General features: G+C 35.6%; 1 protein-coding gene and 1 non-coding gene across 2 annotated transcripts in view; one reads left to right on the top strand and one right to left on the bottom strand.

Moving 5' to 3' along the window:
- Positions 1-24,683, top strand: part of LOC107041712 (CD151 antigen) — a 142,846-nt gene that overhangs the window by 9,574 nt on the left and 108,589 nt on the right. The window lies entirely within an intron of this gene.
- Trnam-cau lies at positions 4,510-4,581 on the bottom strand. Its single transcript has one exon. It is a non-coding gene; the product is annotated as a tRNA-Met (tRNA).

The raw sequence follows: 24,683 nt of genomic DNA, 5'->3' as shown, positions 1-24,683 counted from the left end.
CTAGTCATTTGGTGACACATGTAGAGATTGTAGATCATTGGTTATTAATTGATCGGGTTGTACAGATCGTTCACTTTTTTCGGAAAAGTTTCATCCCTTATCTCGAAAGCATACAGTAAATATAAATAGAGTGCTTTCGCATTCGTTTTGAGGGGGCTAGAAAGGAAGACTGGAGTATCACTAGCATCAAAACCTGTCAGCTTAGGCAGTAAATATTTACAACGTAGATGACAATATGCAGGGCAGGTCTGTAACACATATTGAAATTACATGCGCGTCAACAGTTCAGTGGATCAATCTTGTAAACATTACCGGCGATAATAATCCTAGAATTACACGGATTCGTTAGCGTCATTTGTGCTGTTTTCATGAAATCGAGGGAACAGGATAGGTTCTCCGTTTCTGATTTAGAATTATTTCTCATTTTTATTTTTAGGCACACTATTTACACCCTGAAAACAAGTGTTTTTTTCACACACCTGTACGGAAAGTTCGTACTTTCCTCCCACTCATCAAAGAGCAAAATACGAACTTTCCTTTGCAGACGTGTTAAAAAATAGCATGTGCACCTCGCGTAGGAAAACATGACTTTCCGTGCTTGATGCACAATATACTATTTGAGAGGATCACTTCTTTACTTGTATCAAGAAATTCGTGACTTACCAAACGCACAATATCTCACACTAAGAAAACAAATCTTACGCCAAGAAAGTTTATATTTGTCTGAAAGATGAGGACAATTGCTTCATATCAAGAAAACGAGTTCTCAAATCAATTGAAGTGGTTTTTGCATTGAAATATTTTAGAATTGAGGCTAAAAAACTGTTAATCGAATTCATTCAATTTTACTTGGTTTGAAAGATTGCTTTCTTGTCATCAAGAAATTGTCCTCGTCTTTAGACAACTACAAAATTACTTGACGAAAGTTTTTATTTTCTTTGTGCAAGATATGTTACTCTTGAAAATTTTCAAGCCAAAAGTTTCTTGATATAAGTAAAGACTCAAAAATCTTTGTTTTTGTCAGTGCAAAGTCTTCAATCTGGCCAAGTGCTCAATTGCACAATTTTTTCTTCAATCGCGATTAAAAAGCGACTCAATGTCATGAGTCTAAGGATTTTATTGGAAACAGATACAATTCATTTATGCTGTTCATCAATTTTCTTCAGCAAAATTAATTCTATACATCACTAGCAGAATGCACACGAATTATTGACTATTCTCATTGACATAGCTGGCTATACTCCATCGGCTTGATTGCCGTTCTTTTCACGATATTCGGGCTATTGTTTTCCCAGTCAATGGTACAATGGAAACAGGTGAATAACTATTCAATTGATGATGTTTTTTCGGTGATATTGATGAAACTAATGGGGCAGAACAGGTGGTTCTCGATTCTGATTTATAATTCAATTTTTTTTATTTTATATGACACTACTTACACCGAGAACGAGAATCATTTTTGTCAAATATTCATTTACTTCAGAGAATCATTCATTTTTAAAAAATAGGATTTCTTCATAATCGTGTCATTCCCAAGCGCAATGATAGATATATAAACCAATTATAATTACTGTTAAATTGTGAAGCCGTCAATTTTTAACATAAATCTTGAAAATTTTAAATATTAAAGTAACCATCAATTTGTACATTTAAATTTCGAAATATTCTATCAACCAATAATTTAGGTAGGAAGATTGACGATTATTTGGATAATCGAAAATCAAGTACCTAAAGTTAGAATTAGCTTAGTAACTAAAAAAATTACATTTTAGTATTATCAAATATTTTATTCACCATCAATGAACAAATTTAGCTAATAAATTCTATAATATTTTAAATTTGGTAAATACAGTTAAACTTTGAACAATATAATGAGATAATCCTTTTTAATATTGCGAAAATCTAATATTATTGCCTATCCCTGTCCAAGCGAGTATGATTAAGGTTCAATTATGATAATCATGTTACTCTAGAGCATGACTGTGCCCATGGACGTGGATGATCTCCTCCAATGATTACTAAATTTCTTATTTTCTAGAGAGAAGAATTTTGAGTAATTCTTGAATGTTAATAATTATTGAGGGGGTTCACTCAAGGTCATAACTAATATGATTTTTTTCTAGTCTAGAGCAATATAATTGTCATAATTGAAACCTAATGAAGATTGCCTGGGAATGACTCAACCGGATAAATACGGTATTGAAAAATGAATAGTTCTCTAAAGTTAATGAATATACTGCAAAAATATATTTTTTTCTCAGTGTACAGTCTTCAATCTTGTTAAGGTACTTCCGCAGTAAGTATACTTGGTGAAAATTTCGAAATGGTATAAAGACGCAATATTTGGATCATATGTTGTTGACCACATTAAAAAGATATTCCCAAAATTTCAAGTCCCTGGTCCACCCCATTTATGAGATATGCATCGCCAAACATTTAATTTTTGTATTTTTTCCATTTTTGACGACGTATATCTCGAAAATGGGGTGGACAAGGTACTTGAAATTTTGGGAATAGCTTTTGAATGTGCTCAACAACATATGATCCAAATATTGCGTCTTTATACGATTTCTAAATTTTCACCAAGTACACTTACTGCGGAAGTTCCTTAAGTGCTCAAATACACTATTGCAATATCATGAGTCTACGGATGCTATTGGAAACAGTTACAAGTCATATATCCTGTTCATCAATTATTTCAACAAAATTAATTCTACCAATGGCTTCTGGAAACCATATGAATTATCGACTATTATCGTTAACAAAACCGGTTGCGCTGGATCGATTTGATTGCCACTCTTTTCACAATATATTCACGCTATTGTTTTTACGTGTGAATAGTGCCATGAAAAAGAAAACTATTCAATTGACGATTTTTTATGTGTGATATTTATGAAACTAATGGTATAGAACAGGTGGTTTTTGTTTCTAATTTAAAATGAAAATTTTGCTTGTATTTAGAAATATCATTGTTTACAGTTTTCAATCTTGCCAAGCACTCGAACACACAATTTTTTCTTCAATCATCATAAAAAACACTCGATATCATTTATGAGTCTAATGATATTATTAAAAACAGATATCCGTAAGTCATTTTTGCTGTTCCCTAATTTTTTCAACAAAATTAATTCTATCAGTCACTTGCTAAAACCACATCAATCATTGACTATTCTCATTAACATAACCACGTGTGGTGCATCGAATTGATTTCCATTCTTATCACAATATTCAAGCTATTGTTTTTCCATGTGAATAGTGCCATACAAAAAATGGGAAACTATTCAATTGATAATATTTTTTATGTAATATTGATGGAACTAATGGAATAGAACAGGTGGTTTTCGTTTCTGATTTAAAATCAAATTTGCGTGTCTTCAATGACACCATTCACAGTCTCCAATCTTACCAAGTTCCAAAACGGAAACTATTCTTCAATTGAGATTTAAAAAAAACTCAATATTATATGAATCTAGAACCAACCGTAATGGTTGGGTGAGTTGAGGTGTTGCTCCGGCGGTCATCCGAGTGCAGCTGCGTTTAGCGCGGTTAGTACTTGGATGGGTGACCACTTGGGAACCCCCTCGCCCAAAAATTTCGGAAGGTAGGCACGGTGCAGTGGCCTAATGTGCCTCTCTAGTCAGTGTGACAGAAGGGCACATTAGGGCTCTGCACAAACGGTCGGCTGTACGACTGAGGTTTTCCATGGTTTCCCATGTAGTCCTAGCCCGAATGGGGTACGGTTAAGAATAAGACGGCCCATGGTAACGCAGAAAAAATCAGAAGAGACAAGTGGGAGAGACAAGGCAGACGAATGGGGAGCCTATAAAACGGTAATGGTAGTAGGAAAAAAATATGAATAAAAAAAATATATATGAATCTAAGGACGTCATTCAAAGCAGATAGTAGTCATTTATACTATTTACTCATTTTTTTTCAACAAAATCAATTCTATCAATCACTTGCTAAAACCACATGAATCAATGACTATTCTCGTTAACATAACCACGTGTGATGCATCGGTTTGATTTCCATTCTTTTCACAATACTCACGCTATTGTTTTTCCATGTGAATAGTGCCATACAAAAAATGGGAAACTATTCAATTGATAATATTTTTTATGTAATATTGATGGAACTAATGGAATAGAACTGGTGGTTTTCGTTTCTGATTTAAAATAAAATTTGCATGTCTTTTCAATGACACCATTCACAGTCTTCAATCTTGCCAAGTTCCAAAACGGAAACTATTCTTCAATTGAGATTTAAAAAAAAACTCAATATCATATGAATCTAAGGACGTCATTCAAAGCAGATAGCAGTCATTTATTTACTAATTTTTTTCAACAAAATTGACTCTATCAATCACTTGTAAAAAGCGTATAGATTATGAATTATTCTCGTTAACACAACCATGTGTACAACATCAGTTTGATTTCCACGCTTTTCTCAATATCGGCACTAAGGTTTTTCCGTGTTCTCCTGAATAATTCAATTAAAAAAAAATTGAATTAGCAGAGCGTGGTTTCGATCCACGGACCTCTGGGTTATGGGCCCAGCACGCTTCCACTGCGCCACTCTGCTCTTCCTGCAAATATTTTTTTTCCAACACCTTTTCCATTACGGCAATCCTCAGCGCCTCAGCTATCAGTAATTTTTCGTAGATAAAATATCTACCGGGTACCCGAGAAACAACATTATGCAACGAGAACTGCACGAATGTGGACTGCGAACTATAAAGTAACCGTAGCGACAACTGTACACGCTGGTTTGTAATAGATACGTCCGCATAAATCGGACGCCCGTCGTCCCGTGGTACCCCTAGAGTTTGCGCAATATACATATCAAGTTGGTTCAGTGGGTATATCCTCCATTATATCCAGTGTGAGCATCCCCAGTGTCTCGGGCTGTCGACAGGGCATTAATCAGTATGCTTTGTTTGAAGGTGTTGGTGACGGAAATCGAGCGGCGTTGGAGTCTCTCTGGCAACTATTCACTGTCAACTGCCTCCAATAACCTCGAGATTTGAATTTCCCTGTATATTTTTTTATTTTAAGGATGTCCAAGTATCTTTTACAATTTGCTACGAAATACACTATACATTGTTAGAAATTTTTTGAAATTTCATGGAAGATATTGTAATAAATCTCATGAGAGTGACATTGACTCGAATTTAGGGAAAAAATGGTTATGAAATTTCAAGTTTTAAGTAGAATTCACGGAAATTCATGAGTTTTCAGTGGGAGTGAGATGGGAATTTCAGAACTTGATTGAATTTTTAGTGAAACATGAATATTCAGGAACAAAATGTCATAAATTTTAAAATTTTCCTGGAATTTTCCTGATTTTTCTCAATTTTTACGGAATAATTGAACTGAAAAATCAACTATTTGATTAAAAACCAACGGAATTTTTGATTTCTCAATGACAAGATTTCCTGGAATTTCAGTGGAACTTGAACACGATAAAAATTTCCGGAATTTGGCACGGAAATTCAGACGAAAATTTTTAACAGTGTAGATTCAGCCATTTTCAATCATCAAATTTGTCAATTACTTCACCTGCGAAAAATTTTGAAAACAAGGGGGAAATTGCTCTTGTATTGCATATAGTACACTGAGAAGACAAGAGAATTTTTTGAGAAATTCATTTTTGCATTAAAATATTTTAGAATTAAAGCTAAAAGACTATTAAATTAATTAATTAACTTTTACTTGGTATGAGAAATGGTTTTTTTGTCATCAAGAAATCGTCCTCGTCTTTAGAACAAACAAAATTACGTGGCGAAATTTTTTTCTGAGTGCTAGATATTTTGCTCTTGAAAATTTTCAAGCCACGAGTTTCTTGATATTAGTAAAGACGTACTTCTCAAAAAACTTTGTTTTTCTCAATGTATAGTTATTTTTGCTAATAAATTAGCGATATGCTTTCGAATGGTTATTTTGCACGTCACTTCCTTCCATCGTGTATAACTTATTATTTATTTCATTTTATTAAATTTCATAAGATCTCTCTTCAACAAATTTTGTCAGATTTTCAACTTAGTTGAATGTTATCATCATCATTACTCTTATTATCCTTTTCTTCTATACAACCGAATGTCTTTTTTACGCTCTTTTCTCTCTCCCCTCAGCCCTTTGATAAAATGTCAATAGAACAATTTCATTTATACATACTTGAATGAATTTGAAAAATCACATTTGAAGAAACCATCAGAAAGCTCACTTTCAGGGAAATTAATGAAAAATTCGAAATTTTCAACAATCATGATAAAAATAAAATCTACCAATATAGCTATCGTAATCATCTTTCAACTCCGACTTAATGGCATTAAAACAAACATTTTAAGCTATGATTGAATTCGTGTAAAGAATGATATTCAAACATGATATTGATTGTTGACATTGCCCTCATCTTCGAGCTCGGTCAAAAAGACGTCCAAACAAATTTAATAAGACGTTAGTCAATCAATTCAGAACAATTTTTTTAGTTATCGTGGGACAACCGATTTTCGAAAAAATTCGAAAATTTAAAATACTAATAGATGAATTAAATTAAAATTAATGACGATTGATAGGGCTTAACAATACCTACATTTAAAAAAAAGATTCAATTCCGTCCATTCATTAGTGAAGAATTGAAGAAAAACTTTGTTACATAGGACCTTCAGACGTCTTAAAAAAATTGCAGGTGGCTGTATCTTCGATACACCGTAATTGTACGTGGATACGTCCATGGTCTTTCCTTCTTTCTCGTATTTCCTAGAAACTCTTATGCAACGAGTTCGAGGGAACTCGCTGTGTTCCCTCGCATTTTCTGGAAACTCTGAATCCCTGAATTCTCTCGAATTTCCTAGAAACTCCCTGAATTTCCTCGAAATTTCTAGAAACTCCTTGAATTTTTTCAAAATTTCAAGAAACTTCTAAAATTACCTCGAAATGTCTAGAATTTTCTAGAATTCCGATAGATGGCGCTGCACATAAGGACCATTTCCCAAAATGACCCCCGCCATATTGAAACCATAGACGTATCCACGTCAACAAACAATCCCCTGCCAGTGTGGGAAATTTTACTAAACAGGAGGATAATTTTTTTATCCGCCGATGTATTTTTTTACCTAGAAAATCGTAAGATATGCACTAAAAACCAGTCTTTTTTCACTGAATTACATTCCACTCCGCGATTACTATTCGGATAGTAAAATTTGTCACGATTTTCGAGGTCATTTTTATCCAACAAACTTTTCTCTCCGTGCGGGTGCCCCTTAACCGTTCGAAAACTGGTGCCACCACGGTATTCCTAATTTATTAGCAAAGTAACTGTACCATATGAAGACACGAGCGATTTTCCACTTGTTTTTCTTCTTCTAAACAGTGTATCAAAGCGTAAACAAACATTATGCTAGTTTTTTTGATTGAAATGTCACATACTTTTTTCTTCTTTTATCGAATACTTCACGCTCTGAGAAGCGTGTTTACGGTATGAGTGTTCATTAGACATAAAGAGGACGTTTACCATGCACGGCCATGCGTGTTTCATATGGGAGCTATCAATTCCAGACGGATTATCAAACCTGGACGACCTCTCAGAGCTGGCTATTTTCGTACACATTTGCTTTAGGCATACACATACTCGTATCTGGACGCAAATCCGCTCATCCAACAGGGGAAGCTTTGCCGAATGAAAACCAAACTGTACGTGCACTCACATACAGGAGGGTCTGAGTGGGTTACATGAATCAGCGGGATTCATTTCCCATTGACAGATTTGATATTTTTTTTCCGGTCCAATGTTTGTTTTTGCGCAACGGCAGGATAAAACGTGCACTTTGATGAATTGCAAATAACAGAAAAAAATGCAGGTAACATTTTTCCGTGGGACACCTGTCGTTACGTATTCTCTTTTGAAAAATTTTGGGACCTTGCATACCTGGGGCTGACTGGTCTCGTCTGACAAGCTTCAGATTTTACCCATTTCACACCTGAGACCCCTTGGGCAGTTTTTTTTCGTTGACTCAGGGAGACCCTTGGGATCTGCGACAGGTATTGAGCAACGGATTTTCTGAAAATTCAATGAGTTCGGTCCTGCAGTGATAATAAATGTGGCCATATTTTTTAACTGACAGCTCCTCATCTCAAGTAACGGCAGAATTTTTGTGAGGTATTCTATGCCAAATGAAACAATTATTGATCGTCCTCTCTGTAGTAGCTGATTGCGATTTTTTTTTAATAGAGTGAAAAAGAATTCTTTTATTTTTAATTTATTTACACCGAGAGAAAAGTTGGACAAAAATTACCTAGAAAATGGTGGCAATGATTTCATTCTCCTATTGCAAATAGGAATATGAAAATTTTAGGGGGAGCTTCTATTCCTGATGTGAGTACTCATTAAAAGAAAATTTTTTGAATTTAAGGAATATGTGTTTCAGCTTTTTCGTAAAGTCCAACTCTAAGCAGATAAAAAGGAAATGCATTATAGAAACTTCAAGGAAGTTCGCTGATTCCCTAAAGAATTTGGGGAGGGTAGAATTTCCAAATAAAACTAGTGTGAAGGTGTCATGCAATATTTATTACAGCACTTTGATTGGTTGAAAAAAGAAAGAAAACAATTTTCAAAATTCGAGAAATTTCTGGGATTTTCTCAACAATTTTATAAAGTTTTTAAGTTTCTTAAAAAAACACAAGATTTTCTGGATTTTAGGGGAAATTTGAAAAAATTCCTCATGATTCATCAAAGTTTCAAGTTCATGGAATCGAGGAATAGAATTGTCAAAAAAATCCTGAACGAGGAGGCGAATACTGGGAAATTCTGGGCTCTAAGAAAGTTTATAATTATTGTTTTGCACTCTGAATAGAATTTTAATTATAATTAAAGTCGCATTTAGTGCACGGAGAGAAATATTCAACAAAAAGTACGGAACAATTCACGTAATCCGCAATGGGGAATCGTTTTCCGGCAATTTTTACAGGAATTAAAGAGGAGAAATTTGAAATGTTCAGTGAATTTTCAGGTTCATCACCGAACAAAGTACGAAATTGTCATGTAATTTTTCCCGAAGAAGTAAAATCTTACAGAAACTTCCCGACTTATTATGCCTTCAAAATCAAAAATCCGTGGACGTTCAAAAATTTTTATGAAACTGGTGAGTTTTTTCTACGTTTCGTTCCGTAAAATTTCTCAATCGTTGGGGAAAAATTACAGAACGACTTGTTCTCCCCACATCGGTGAGTCATCAGGTGGGTGGATAATTTTTACGGAACAAATTGTAGAATTTACGTGGCGAGTCGTAGAATTTCAGTTCCGACTCACATTTTTTATTGAATTGTACTTCGCTCGCGGATTGCGTTCCGAAACGTAATTCTTATGTTTTTTTCTGGTAATTTTTATTTAATTTTTCTCTCCGTGTGACCACAGAGATTCAGCATTAGTGAAACACTTACTGAAATGTTGAAATTGGATAGGTGATGAACCGAGACACATTGTTTTCATTAATCTCAACATATAATACAATAAGAACGACGATGAATAATTAATTTTAGAAAAAAAAATATAAAAAAAAAGAGTAAGGAAAGGCATAATGAAAGGGCATCAACGTCGCGGCCGCGCTAGTGTGACTGTAAAATCTGTTCTTTTGAGCGTGGCGGAAATGTGGTAATCAACCTGAATCTATTTTATTTCAATATTTTTCTGTATGTTTTTTGTTATTTTCAGTCTATGTTGTCTATGTATCCTTGGTCTTTTCCCTTGCGTTATCTTCTCTCGTGTCATAAAACTGGATCTCAACTGCTAAAATCAATTTGTTGACAAACAAAAAATAGTAAACAGCTTGGCAAGCATGATCTCTCATGTCTGCATCACCTGTTACAGTCACGATCTTCTTGTCAAACTCCCTCACGACATCATCCCCTTTTTTTCGCCTTGGCGTCGCCTTTTGCTATCAGGCAAGAAATTATCGTCTCTCGTCCGTTGGATATTTGTCTTCTTCTTATGTACTTTTTCACGTCTCCCTTTTCTCGTTTCTCTTTCTTTTCGTCAACAAGCCCTCGTTCCCTCCCGGCTCCATCAACCGTCTGGGAAATTATCACATCCCAGTGAATGGATAGGGAATTTCCGGAGTGGAGGAGACTCTTGGGGGGAGTTAGTCGGTTCCGAGAAGTTTAAACCTGTAATCCAGCAGTTTTACGGTCGGAGGTGAATCAATATCACTCGAGGAGATGATGTGATCGAGGTTGTCAGGATTGCAGAGAGCCGCAGGGGTTTCTGGTCTGACCGAATATATTTGTGAAGTGCATGATGGACGGTCGCGGATACATGTGCATGTCAACGACGAGAAAGATGCTGCACGTTATGGATTCGGCAGTAATGCTCCTCCAACTACATTTGCATTCACATTCGCATATTTATTCAAAGTTAAAACGAAAGTCGCGGTATCTTTTTTGGAAATTTTTATCAAGTGTAGGAGAAAAACATTTCACAATTAAAAGAATTGACAAGTGTAGGAGAAACACATTTAACAATTGAAAGAATTTCAATTGAAAGAATTGAAAGAATTCGTCCGTATATTGTAGATTTTTGTTGTAAGTACAGAGGAGAGAAATTCTTCAGAAAAATTCTAGTGAAATTTTCACAGAAAGCCCTAGAAAACGTTACATACGCTAAAATGATTCATGTATTCCAAATGAGATTCGTTAACTATTAACGAATGGTAGAGTTGAATATGACCAAATAAATATTCGTTAATAGTTAACGAATGGTCCACTTAAAAGGTGAAAGTCGAATCAAACACGGCTTTTCAAATATGCATTTGTTAACTATTAACGAATGAACATTTGGTGAAAACAAATAGATCCTAGGCTTCAACCAAATCCATTTATTAAGAATAACTAATCCTTTCTATCAGTGTAAGAACGGGAAAAATTCACGTACTACTCAATAAAATTGCCAATACCGACACTGGAATTTTTTCCTGGCAATCATTTTGCCCCCTTTTTCCTGAACTAGCACTGCAATTTTTCTAGAGAAGTTCTCTTTGTGTACAAAAATGTGATATCAACCAACCAATTTAGTGATCAATGATATAGTTATATATCTCAATCGGTTGAGAGTTCTCGCCCACCGCCCAGAGCGAACTGTGCACGGCCCCGTTCCTTATGGGGACCTTAAACCCAGGTTCGTCATTTGTTTAGGCTACGTCGTTATCGATGTCGCCAACGTATCATTGCTGAGAGGATGTTGACTCTGAAGTACGCTTGCATCTCTCCGAACAAAGCCTTCTCGGTTCCGAGTTATGATCGTACGGTCCCAGTTTTTCAAGTGTGAAAAATGTCTCCACAGGATAAAAATGAAGTTGGGAAATTGCCCAATAGGCTTTTCTTACTCGATACTCGGTTTAATTTGAATGATAGTGAACTCGTATAGAAATTATTATGAATGAAAACATTTTGACTGATGTAAATGATTTTCATCGGTGGAATATCAATCAACAATTTAAAAAAAATATTTCGGATATTACATTTTTGATAGAATAAATGCTAAATTTGACTGTTTAGTTTCGACACCAATTCACTTGACGTTTAGTAAATGTTCCCGAGTCAGCGGAGAAATATTTTAGTAATGGATTCCGCTCCATGATTACTGGTTTGGAAATTTTGAATTTATGGAACTATAAATCTGGACGCAAACAACACTGTTAAAAATTTTTGTCTGAAATTTCCGGTACACTTTTTGGAATTTTTTATCGAATTTAATTACCACTGAAATTTCAAGGGATTCCTCCCTTCAAAATTCAGAATTTCGTGGAAAAATCAAAGAGAACTGTAAATTTCAGTTCCATTTTTCCCTGAAAATAAATAGAAAACCTGAAAATTCTGGTAAATATATTCTGGAATTTGCAGGACAGTGACACTGAACGACTACGATACGACTGAGAGGGAAAAATTATGAAATTTCAGATTTCACTGAAAATTTCATATAATTTAGCACTGAATATTCACAGTAGATTGGAAATTCAAATAAATTAAGGAATTGTCGTCTTTATGGTGCTTAAAATTCTGGAATTTTACTGAATTTTCAGTGAAACCTGAAATTTCATGATTCCCCTAAATCGCATTCAGTGTCACTGTCCTGAAACTTAGTAGTCAACTGTTCATGAAATTTCATTTTCGTCAGAAGGCCCGTAAACCGCGATCTAACCGAGCGAAGCGAGAAATTGCATTCATCACACGGTCCAAAAGTATTTTCTGACGAATGTGATTATTCAAAGCCACATTCGTCAGAAAATACTTTGTGAACCTTGTGATGAAAATAACTATTTTCTTCTGTGTACTTCAAATGATAAAATAATTGCATTTCCGCGATACGTGAAATGCTATTTTGCGGACAAAATTAAGACCAATCGTGATATTCAGAGTTATCGACCACAAAATCGTTACGTTCATCCACGTCACCGGAAGATGCGATTGTGTAAGAACCTGAAATGTTATTTCAGGACCACAATTAAGACCAGCCATGATATTCAGAGTTACCAACCACAAAATCGTTATGTTTTTCCACGTCACCGGATGATGCGATTGTGCAAGAACCTGTCACTCTTATTCAGATAGCTCGATGCATCATGTTTCATTATAATTATGGTGATTGATAATTATGATGCGTAACCGGCGCTTTACCACACAGCACGTGGCTGGAATTGATTAAGCTCTCGACCCCGTTAGGTGGCTCCTTATCGCTGGCGACTGCAGGCACAATAGTTGACTATTGACGCTGCCCACTACTTTGACGTTGATTCCAATATGCGTACAAGCCTGTGATGCGGTTATCTTAACTATTCTGTATGAGCACAAGGTGGTTATCAGCGGTTCATGAATCACCGATGCACTCACGAAGAAAAGTATTAGTATTTTTAGAAATTAATTTTACCGCTGTCGACGCGCTAGTTCGAAGAGCGATGGGTATTTATCGAGACGGAACGATAGTCAATCAACGGAAGACTTTGTTTTTACTAGTACAATAAAGGGGGCTTATCAAATTAACCGCCGCAAGCAGTCATTCAAATCCATTTCATGCTATTAATCATTTTAGGAGTAAACAATCCATTTTACGCTGCTAATTCATGGAATTTCTTCGAATAATTGATGATGCATTTATTATGCCTCCAACGTTTCACGCAAAAAATCAGTATTTTATCAGAATAAATAAATCTGAATCACCTGATATATTGAATTTCTCATCCGTATTTTAAAAAATTTTTATTTCCATTTCACACCGTATACCTTTCGATTTGCACGGCTTCTCATTCCTTCATCCCGTTTTTGCCACATGTTTGTTTATCCCAATGCTCGTTCCAGTTTTTCCAAGCAATGTTTCTTGCCTGAGGTGTTGCTGTGCGGCCACCCATCCATCTAGTGACCACGCTCAACGCTGCCTAGCTTCCCAGAGCTAAGCCTGCGCACCACCGTAGTGCCCTAGCCCCTTACGACGATTCCTCATCCGTTTTTATTCTCATATCACTTGAAAACCCGACATCTTCACAGGCCTAATTTGTTTGAAATTATGATCGATTCCTCGAGTCTGAATAAATTAAACCGGATATTCAAAAAAAAATCCATCCTCGATAACGAATATTTCCGATCAATTCAGTTCATCGACTCGATGTTCTTTTTATTCCATTTTAGTGCCTTTTTTCTCACTCAATAAAAATTCCCAGAGATTGGACCGAGTTCCGAGAATAAAACCAGTTAAAAGAAATGGACTTCATGTTTATTTATGTCAATATCAGACCCGAAGTGGTTTGACTTTGATACACCGATGAATTAATAAACCGATGGGAGTGTGTGCATTCACTTCAGCCTCTGTCAGAATTTATCCTCACGCTCTTGCTCACTGATCGATTGACCACGCGGTCAAGCGCTTCAGCGTCTCATCACCGGTGAAATAAAAAACGTAAAAACAATTTCGTGAAGTCAAAATGAAGCGGTGGTGAGGAGCAAAATCGATTGCTGCTTTCGGCGGATATTCCTTGTACCCCGGAGGCGTTACGTGCGAAAGTGGCGCGGTTTCGTTAGTCTCGGTCATGCATACATTAAATCCTAATTACCCCTCTTTACGATGCGAGAGACAGTCTTCCATCGGATGAAGGAGGGGGGGGGGGGCAAGGGATTCCGCTGCACATCGTATAAAAGCTCAAGCCTATTTCGCATACAAACACGTGGCTTCAAGAGCCTTGATATCCGATCTTAATTTCTTCTCCGAGCCGTAGCCACTTGCACGTAATCACCGCTTTTCGCGTTACTCCCTTCTTATCTCTGCATTGTAAATAACATTTCCTAAGTGACAGTCGAGGTCGACGTGAAAAGAGAGTGCACTGCAAAAACTGGTGTGTGAATTTTAGACATTTTTGCACGCAGGGGAAAAATAGTATATTTCTTCATTAGGCNACGTCAGGGCACATGGTGACGCCCACTTTATCGCTCCTAGGATGGGTAAGTGAGATTTACCCTCCTTGGAGCACCGAGCGTCTCATTTACCCTCCTTGGAGCACCGATTATTCAAGTGCCGCGGTAAACTCTCTTTACCCCCTCTCGACAGAGCCCGAGTAAGCGCCGTTTATCGGGCCGAGTGACGAAAAACATTTTTTCACGAGTTACGAACAATATTTTTCATCACAATGGGGCGGAAATTGTACTTCTAGGCACGCCGAGCGTGCCGAAAAGTTCACTTTTCGTCACAACGTGATGAAAATACTATTTTGTCATGACGGCCGTAGGCAGAGATTCACGGCCGTGGAGCGAAGCGGAGCGTCCGTGAAACGCTGCCTTACGGCCGGAATGACAAAAATTGATTTTCAGGAACATGTCACTAATTTTCAGGAATTTATCGCCAATTATTAGAGATTGGTGATTGGGAAATTCAGTACGTGCAAAGACCTGACATTTTGTGGTTTTGATACCAATGTGACTAATTTCCAGGTACCCATCACTAATTTTTGGGAATTCATTACCCAATTTGTGTTCAAAATTACTGATAGTCGTATTGGAAATGGGAAGTCTAATGAATGAAAAATGCAGTGGATTATAGTTTAACTTTATCTTTATTCTTGACACATGAGGAAGGACCGTCTGTTCACTCCGGATTACTCCAGGAGACTAAAAGCTGGTCACAGAGACCAAATGAAAATCGTCACCTGAGCTCAAAGAACTCTCAGTTCTTCCTTTGGTTGAAATCATTGTTTATGTTTATGTTACCACGCCGGCACTCTCGCCGTCGATTTGTTTTTGATCTTGTAAACTCCATAGAATAATTCTCAGTATTTAAAATGAAATAATCCAATAATCGGAATTATTCTCGTGATATGGCCCAGGAAATGAAAAAAGAAATTTCTCTGGGAAGGAGGGGGTCTTTGTTTGAGCAGGGGGGCCGCGCCCCTGCTCGCCCCGCTCATCAACCCCCACCCACATGACCCCCAGATGATCCCCACGTGACCCTTATTTTGACCCTCATGACCCATCATTTCTGATCTCTTATTTCCAAAACTCTCTTCGATCTCTCATGGCCGCTATTTTTAATGTAACCAAAATTATCAGTGAAAAAATGATTGTTTTTTTTTATGCAACATGCACTGAAACAACAAGTGTTTTTTGAGAAGTATTTTTTTACTTGTATCAAGAAATTTGTGACTTGAAAATTACCAAGAAATTTTATACTTGTCCGAAAGATGAGGACAATTTCTTCATATCAAGAAAACGAGTTCTCAAATTAATTGAAGTGGTTTTTGAATTGAAATATTTTAGAATTGATGCTAAAAAACTATTAAACGAATTAATTCAATTTTACTTGGTTTGAGAAATTGCTTTCTTATCATCCAAAAATTGTCCTAGCCTCGAGGACAAGTACAAAATTACTTGACGAAACTTTTTATTTTCTTAGTGCAAGATATTTTACTCTTGAAAATTTTGAAGTCAGAAGTTTGTTGATATAAATAAATATGTATTTCTCAAAAAACATTCTTTTTGTCAGTGTGGTCGATCATTGAGAAAAAATAAATCAAGTATTGAGAAAAACAAACGAGACGTTATAAATTTTGAACAACCCCGATCAAAAGATATATAAAAAATATATAATGTGGGCCGATTTACAATATTTGTTATATATTTTCCACCATATAAATTTTTTCGTATGGAAAAAATAGAAATAGAAAATATTTCTATTTCAACAATTTCAAACACTAGTTTTTTTTAGTATTTTCAAATACTTTCGGAACACACGGAGAAGAAAGATTACGACAAAGTACTATGGATATCACGTAAAAACTACATTGTTCGACATGATTGTGATGCATTCCTAGTGTTTCGCAGAAATCAGCGTTCACGCGCCAATTTCTATGCAGTATCACGTAAAAATTACGTTTCGACCCATAAAATTCGTGGAACTTGGAAGGAAAAATTTCTTTATGTATTTTTTTCGTGTTTATACATGAAAATTTCTGAAAGAGCATTTCGCCTCACGTTTACGTTTTGTTGCGTTATTTTTCCTGACCTTTTTTTGTTCCTGCTTCGTAGATATTTTTCAGGCATTGAAACGTATCTGGATTTACCGAAGTATGTTAACACTTATGGTACCCTCGGTGTTTGAAAACTTATCATTTTTTATGTTCTTAGAGAATAAGGGGGAAATTGCTTTTGCCTTTATCTAGCATAGCTATTTTTACTAACAAATCAGTAATATACTTCCGAATGGTCATTTGCACACCCTTTTCTTCTGTCGTATCGCGTTATACTATTTCGCTCAATTGAATTATATTCCTTCTTCAAGGGGAGACTACTATGAGTTGTAAAAGTCGTGAGCTATTGGAATGCGATTTCTCATACATTGAAGATCGATTATATATGTCCAAAAATTAATAATTAATGCAAAGAAAATAATTGTTTATTGTTCGTTTGTCCCACAGCCTCTTAAAATATTGAAAATACTCCAGGGTCTCCAATTTTTGAGCTACAGAGGTTTCTTTTTTTTTCAACATTTTTGAAAAAATATGTGCAATAACAATTATGAATTAGTTGTTTAAAATTTAACTCCTCCACAGCAAAAAACCCATATTATTCACCATAATTTTGACATTGGCTCATATGTCAGGTTCATATTTGAGCCACGTGTTAGTAATAACCTTAAGTGAATAATGTGGGTTTTGGCTGAACAGTCTTAAGATTTTCCAGTCTCAATTTCACATCTATAAATTTCAATGTGAGATCGTAAGTCTCAAATTGAAATTTTTTTTTGGTTGATGGCTTTCTGCTACTCCTTGATAGTGGCACGTCTGAATCGCTCCTAGACCACTGGATTTCAGATGCAAAACACGTCTAAAAATAAATAACTGAAATTTTTTAATCCCAAAAAATATCGAAATTAATCAAATACTCCAATACTATTAGTTATTCTGACATTTCGTTGCTATCTGACAGCTTAAATTCGGAAAGCCTTCAAACACCGAGTTTCTGCGGCGCCGCCGAGGTAAAGAGAGGAAATAAAAAATCATAAATCATGATTTGAGTTCTATACTTTTATCATCGCTTGTGAAATATTATTCGGGAAAAATCTGAAGTGGGAATCTTTTTGAGAATTCTCGTGGTGCACGGGGGCGTTGGTGTTATGAATTACGAGGGCAACCTCTCGCGCTTCCACCATCTGATGTTTGTATACATATACATGTGGCATATCTTCTTCACCGCGCCAATGTGGTATAGCATTGCACTTATACAGTATAGAGGCAGTTCCCGTTGAGGGATATCGCGAGCAACGATCATCGATTGTGTTTTGCTCCGTCGAGGTGGATTTTTGCTGCTCGATTTATCTCTTTCCTCGGTTTTTAGGGCGTGCGGTGGGGATGGAGGGACATCAACAAACGGTTACTTCCGCCTACGTGGGAAAACTAGGTGTATGAATATGAAGATCTACGGGACGTGGGAAATGTACGTGATTGGATGGTATGTGCTAACTTTTCGTGGGAGTCAAGCTTGAATTCAGGCAGTTTCGGGGGTGATATTGGGGGATTTCTAACGCGTTGTGGGTTTTACTGAGTTTATGCAGGATAAATTGTCGGCGCGGGGGATATGGAGATGTCTCATATTGGAAGAGGTGGATATTATGAAAGGGTGAGACAGAAGTCTTTCGACGGTGGATAAATAATTTTAAATTAGTGAAAATATAAACAATCAAAGAAAAGGCACACAAAGGAACAAATTTTATTTTGAGAGTGGTAGTTTCACATTGAGACTTTTGAAAGTCTCAATTTGAGTCTCACGAGACTTTCAAAACTCAATGTGACGAAAAATTTCACGTTGAGTTACGAAGGTCTTAACTTTAGATGTTCAAAAGTCTTAATTTGAGAATTTCAGAAGGCTTAAATTGAGATTTCCAAGTCTCAAATTGAGTAGTTTCAACCATTTTCAATCATACAATTTGTCAATTAAATTGCGTAATAAAATTTTGTAAAAAAATCATGAATATTCGTTGTCATTCAAATTATAATTGTTGTTTATAAATAAATGATTGAAATTGTTTAAACTTTCAAAAACCTAATTTTTCTAGGCACGAAATCGATTTCTGGTAAATTTCTAAACATGAATAAATTTGTTACGATTTCGAGCAAATGATTTTATGGCGGAAAATCGATTTTTTATAAATTATTTATAGATAATGCTCAGAATTTTCAAAAATTGCAATTTTCCAATTTTTTCATCAATCTTCCTCTAGAGAAAACTTTCCATTTTTTTCAGATTTTTAAAATATTTTTTAACGATTCAATATCGCGATGCAAATTCAGACCTGCAAAGTTTAAATAATAACATCATTGTAAAAGGTCCGGAAGCTTAGGGTCAAATGGGCGTCAAATAAAAGCTCTGTAGTTCATCTACAAAAGTAGAGAAGAATTTCACTGGAGAAAAAATCGCCAAAGTACTTGGATATCTTTACGGCCAACCTTGGGCCGAGAAAAATCTTACCTGAACGCCCCCCATTTTTTTATTATATCGGGAGATATGCTGTAAATAATGTTAATAATGTTATCTTGATAAATAAAAACAGGGTAAAAAGATCAGTAGTGCCATTAAGGCACATTTTTCAAATTTAATTTCGACTTATTTACGTCAATTTTTTTCATTCGGCTATTTAAATATTCAGGAGCATTGACGACCGGATAAAACATTTTTCTGTCACAATGTAGGGAACGATTTTTTTCTAACTGAGGAAGAATTACGAAAAAAAAAAAAAAAATTTCGAAATTAGGCACAGCAAAAACGAATGTCTGCATTTCATCCACCTTTTGTAGACATTTTGCAGACACTAAAAAACGTCTAAATGAAATGAAAGTTTGTCTGAATTTCAAACATGAATTAAAATGTTTGGGACCTGTTCGTCTGAAATTCAGTCACATTTTTATTTTATTCAGATATTTTTTAGTGTCTAAAAAATGTCGACAAAAGGTGTGTGAAATTCAGGCATTCATTGTTGCTGTGGGAGAAATTACTTTTGAATTTTTGTCACCTGTCAATTCATTGATATTCGTGGGAGGGGGGGGATCATTATTTTTGTTGCATATAGACGTGAGTGTTTTGCATTCCCATATGATTGTGTCACGCATGACCATATTAAAACAACTGAAAACGAGAGAAAAATGTTGATGTTTATGGAGATTATTCTGTTAATGACGCTTTGCAATCGTAATTTTAACTGGAGAAGAAAAAATAAAAATTTACGCATATTGTTATTATAGAAAAATAACTCTAATGCGAACAAAATATTGAGGATTTTCCAGGTACATACCTGACATAAATGTTATGACGAAGTAAAATGAAGTGCTACCTACTTCACTTATGCTTTATGTTGCACACAAAACGGATTAGTCAGAGTCATAGCGCTATAAAAAATTACATTTTCTCATTTGAAAGAGATTGGAGGAGTTTACGAGCTCATTTTTCTGGAGCGTAGTTTGATCTTTGTATCCCATTACGATGGTAAAATCTCCGCTACTTGAGGAACTATTACTCTTCGATTAATTTTTCCTCGTATGTAATCAATTCCTACAGAATCCATTGAATAAACTGAAACAAGTAGTGTGACAGAAGCCATTTAATAGATTACATATGTCTGTTACTCTCCACATATTTCTCTTTTTTCCATATTCATTTCTACCAATTTCATTGGTACCCTATTGAATTTCTGGTTGAAATAATACGAGGCAAAAATTAATCTTATATTTTTCTCTCTATGTTTACACACGGGTATGAAGAACATTTTTATAGACGAAAATTGTGAGTAGTGTGGGTTATGATGTTTACGCTTTTGGTTTTTGGGTCTGAACAGAGTTGGATGAATAGGACCTATTATGTCCGCGTCACCAGAGGCCCAGGGCGTTGTATCGCTTTGTTATTTTGTTTAGTTCCTCAGAGGAATTGGTAAAGAGCGGATGTGTCATCTGAGCGTATTAAATAAAGTCTAATTAATAAAGTTATTTTACTTATTTACCGGTTTGGTTATTTATATTATTCTATTTCCAATATACCGAAAATTGAGGAATCGGAAAAAATTCCAATTACATAGCTTCCATTCGAAAACAGAAATGAAACAGTTTTCGTTCGATGATTGGAATAAACCATTTGTTTAGCAAACGCTATCGCTAACATGATAACTCGCGTATCCATATATCCTTTCCTCCTAAAAACGTAGAAAAAAATACTACAATTTTTTCATCAAATAGTGATGTGATATAACTCAATAAGCTCCAAGTATCGATCTAATTTCAGAATTTCCGATAGTTGCAACCACAGTTCTCAACTAAACGAAAGATCTCATTTTCACAACTTTGATTGCTTCCCATCCACCAGCACTTGGTCTCAATTCTCTGCATAATTAATCAACTATTATGATGTTCCAATATTCACCCAACAAACAACTCAATATGAAACTCTTTCCATTACACGCAGAAGAAACGCGAAGAAAACAATAAATTGGTTTCTAAATAGAAACTTTTGGCACATAGAATGATTGCGGGAATTTTTTAATCCGGAATATGACACTCGAATTGAGGATATCTAAATTCTTCAGCACATTTTTGCCTCCGAATGGAAGCATTGTAATCGTCCAATTTTCACATTCTTTAATTTTGATTGGAAATGATGTAGAATGGTTCTTAATTTTCAATCATTTTCATTCACGGAAAAATACTTGAATTGAGTATAAAATATAGTTAAGTCAAGTATATTTTATATTCAATTGGGGGATGGGTACTTCAATTCGAAGATGATTATTTTGTGCCAGGCCGGGTTGTAGCAAGCCCTCTTAAGTGTAATATAAGGGTCAGACACTAAGTGTCAGAATGTGAGGGTCAAAAAGTGGAGGTTAAAAAATGAGGGTTAGAATATTAGGGTCAGAATATAAAAGTAAAAAAAGTGGGTATCAGGCAATGAGGGTCTAAATATAAGTGATACATTATGCTTGATCATCGTTTTTAGCCCTTACATGGCGCTCATTGCCTGACACCCACTTTTTTCACTTTTATATTGTGACTCTAATTTGTTGATCCTAATATTCGGACCTTCTTCTTTTAACCCTATAATATTCTGATCCTCATTCCTTCACCTTTACGTTCAGGCCCTCAGTTTTTGACTCTAATACTGCGACTCTCATTTTTTAACCTCCACTTTTTGACCCTTATATTCTCACACTTAGTATTTGACCCTTATATTACACTTGAGAGCGCTTGGTACAGCCCAGGCTGATACGTAATAATCATCCTCGAATTGAAACACCCATCCCCCATTCGAGTATAAAATTTATTTGAATCAGGTTTATGCCTATCCTTGATTCTGGTATAAAATAAATATACTCGATTCAAGCATTTTTTGGTGTTGTTTCTAGATTTGAGAGTAATGTGACCGATTCTCAGGTACCTATCTCTCATTTGTAGGAATCTATCACCAAATTTCAGTGAGCGAAATCACTGATAATCAGGATCATCCTAGTCAACATCCAGTATCACCAATAATTGGTACACGGAGAGAAATATTCAAGAAAAATTACGGAACATTTCACGTAATCCGCAAGCGAGAATCGTTGTCAGTGAATTTCTATAGGAATACAAGAGAATAAATCTGAAACGTTCAGTAAATTTTCGGGTCTGTCACCGAAAAAATACGAAAAAGTTACGTAATTTTTCTGGAAGTTGTAAAATCTAACAGAAACTTCAAGACTTATTATGCTTCAGAACATGAAAATTCTTGGATGTTTAAGAATTTTTACGAAAAGTTCCGGAAAAATTACGGAACGTGTTGTCAAAATCTCCCCCTCACGGTGACTCATGGCTAGCAGTGAGGCGTCGGACGGATGAGTAATTTTTACGGAACAGATCGTAGATTTACGTGACGATTGACACTTTTTATTGAATTTTACTTCGCTCCCAGATTACGTTTCGAAACGTAATTTTTACGTCTTTTTTCTGGTAATTTTTATTGAATATTTCTCTCCGTATAATAGATTCCTGAAAATCACGTTCACCTAGTCCAAATTTGATCAGAGTGATTGCAGACGGACGGATCTCAGGTTCAGATCAAGTTCGTTGAATCAGAACTTGATCAGAGTATTTCGGATCAGATCGACTAAATCAAGAATTTATCAGTTCCTCATCAAGTACCACCTGATCAGTCAAATCTGACCACCGACATATCAATACCTGATCAAATTTCAGGCTCGCCGGGTGCAATTTCCACTCTGAAAATACTACACGGGAAAAATTAGGAGAAAAAATTTCCACGAGAAAAATTCGCCCGCAATCAATTGACGGGGAAAAAAATTCCGCGAATTTTTCAATGGGGAAAAAAACTCCGGCCACCAAATGCATTCCAACGACTTCATTAATAACAACTGACAGAAGCGATTTATTTTCTCCCCGACGAAAAAAAATTCCCCGTTTACAAGAAAAATATTGAGTTACATCGACAAATTCCTCTCTCCTGTATTTAAATACCGCTTTGAACATGAGCCTCACCTTTCAATTTAACGTTGTACAGCTACCGCGTTGAATATCGTCGGTAGTATCGGGCGTGCAGATTGGCCTTAAATTGCCCGGATAGTAGGGGAGAGTGGGTCTGTCTGCCCTCGAGAGACCGAATGGCGTTAACTTCCTCACTCATCCCAACCTCTCTTATGTTTATTGCGAAATTCACCTCACACGTGTAAAGATACTTGAGCCATTGCAATGGTGAGCTTCAACGAACCCCTCAAATTGCACACTATTTATTCCATCTGTATCTTTATCACTTCCGAGTACTCGTTACGGTGGATATTTTGATAAAGTGTCTTCCGATAGACGTTTCCATCGCATTACCGAGAAATATGGGATATTCTATTAAACTACTGCGACAAGAGCATCAGTTCGCGGGGTGTATTTGACGAAGAATATTTCAATATTATTAAATCCCATGCGCGCATCGGAGAATTTTCAATTTCCATAATAATCCGACGGAAGCTTTGATCATTACGCGTCAATGAAAATCAAACATTTCCTGATTAAATTCGATTACATCGGAAGAACATGCACTGTTGAAAATTTTGGTCTGAAATTTCTGGTATATCGTAGTAAATTAATTGATGTGTGTGGGAGTATTGAAATAACTTCACTAAAACAATTCTTTTCAGTTTAAAAGTATCCATGGTGTATTGTAGAACTGATTGACAATTAATAGTAATGATGATTGCAAACATAAAATAATGATCTCAATGAATAATCGATAGGTGTAGCTTGAAGTGCTCTCACGCGCGTTGCTGAGCGAACTGACTCGGTCTCTACTTCCTAGTGGAGATCTTCAAAACTGTATTAGTCATTTGCTTACACTAACAATCCCGGCCTGTGTCGCCAAGGTACAAAATGCTTCTCGAAATGTTTATTTTATGGTGCTGGTGGTCCCCCACATAGGACCGTCCTTGTTCCAATGCCATATAAAGACTGATGACGCCTCGGAAAATTTTCCCCACAAATACTTGAAAATTTTTATCACATTTTAGTTTCACTGAAATTTAATGGATTTTCGGAATTGAAAACTCAGAATTTCACGGAAAAATCGATTAGAACTGTAAATATCAGTCCAATTACTTTCTGAAAATTGATAGAAATGAGTGAAATTCCGATGATTATATTCTTCAATTTTTTATTATTTGAAACCTTAATGTCATTTGGCACTAAATATTCATGTTTTCAGGTGTAAAACAGTAATTGTAGCACCAATGAAATAAAATTCTATTCTATTCTATTCATGTTTTCATTGAAAATTAAAATACGTTCACGAATTCTCGTCTGAAGGGGTAACAGAGTACCGCTAATTTTCTAAATATTTGAACAAATTTTCTGTGGAAAGTACAGACCACACTATAGATTCAACTATTTTCAATCATCAAATTCATCAATTAAATTGCTTGAGAAAAACTTGGAAATAATCACGAATATTCAGCGTCATTTAAAATTACATTTTGCACAGAATTATTACTTTTTTAAACATGCTTTGTTTATAAATCAATAATTGAAATTGTTTAAACTCTCGGAGACCTTATCTTTCAGACATAAAATCGATTTCGGCTAAAATTTTGAATATGCATAAATTTGTTACGATTCCGAATAAATGAATTTTATGGTGAAAAATTCA

Source organism: Diachasma alloeum, unplaced genomic scaffold (genome assembly GCF_001412515.2).
Source record: "Diachasma alloeum isolate Michigan unplaced genomic scaffold, Dall2.0 Dall_scaffold_00371, whole genome shotgun sequence".
NCBI classification, from domain to species: domain Eukaryota; kingdom Metazoa; phylum Arthropoda; class Insecta; order Hymenoptera; family Braconidae; genus Diachasma; species Diachasma alloeum.
This window is presented reverse-complemented; position numbering and strand designations above follow the sequence as displayed.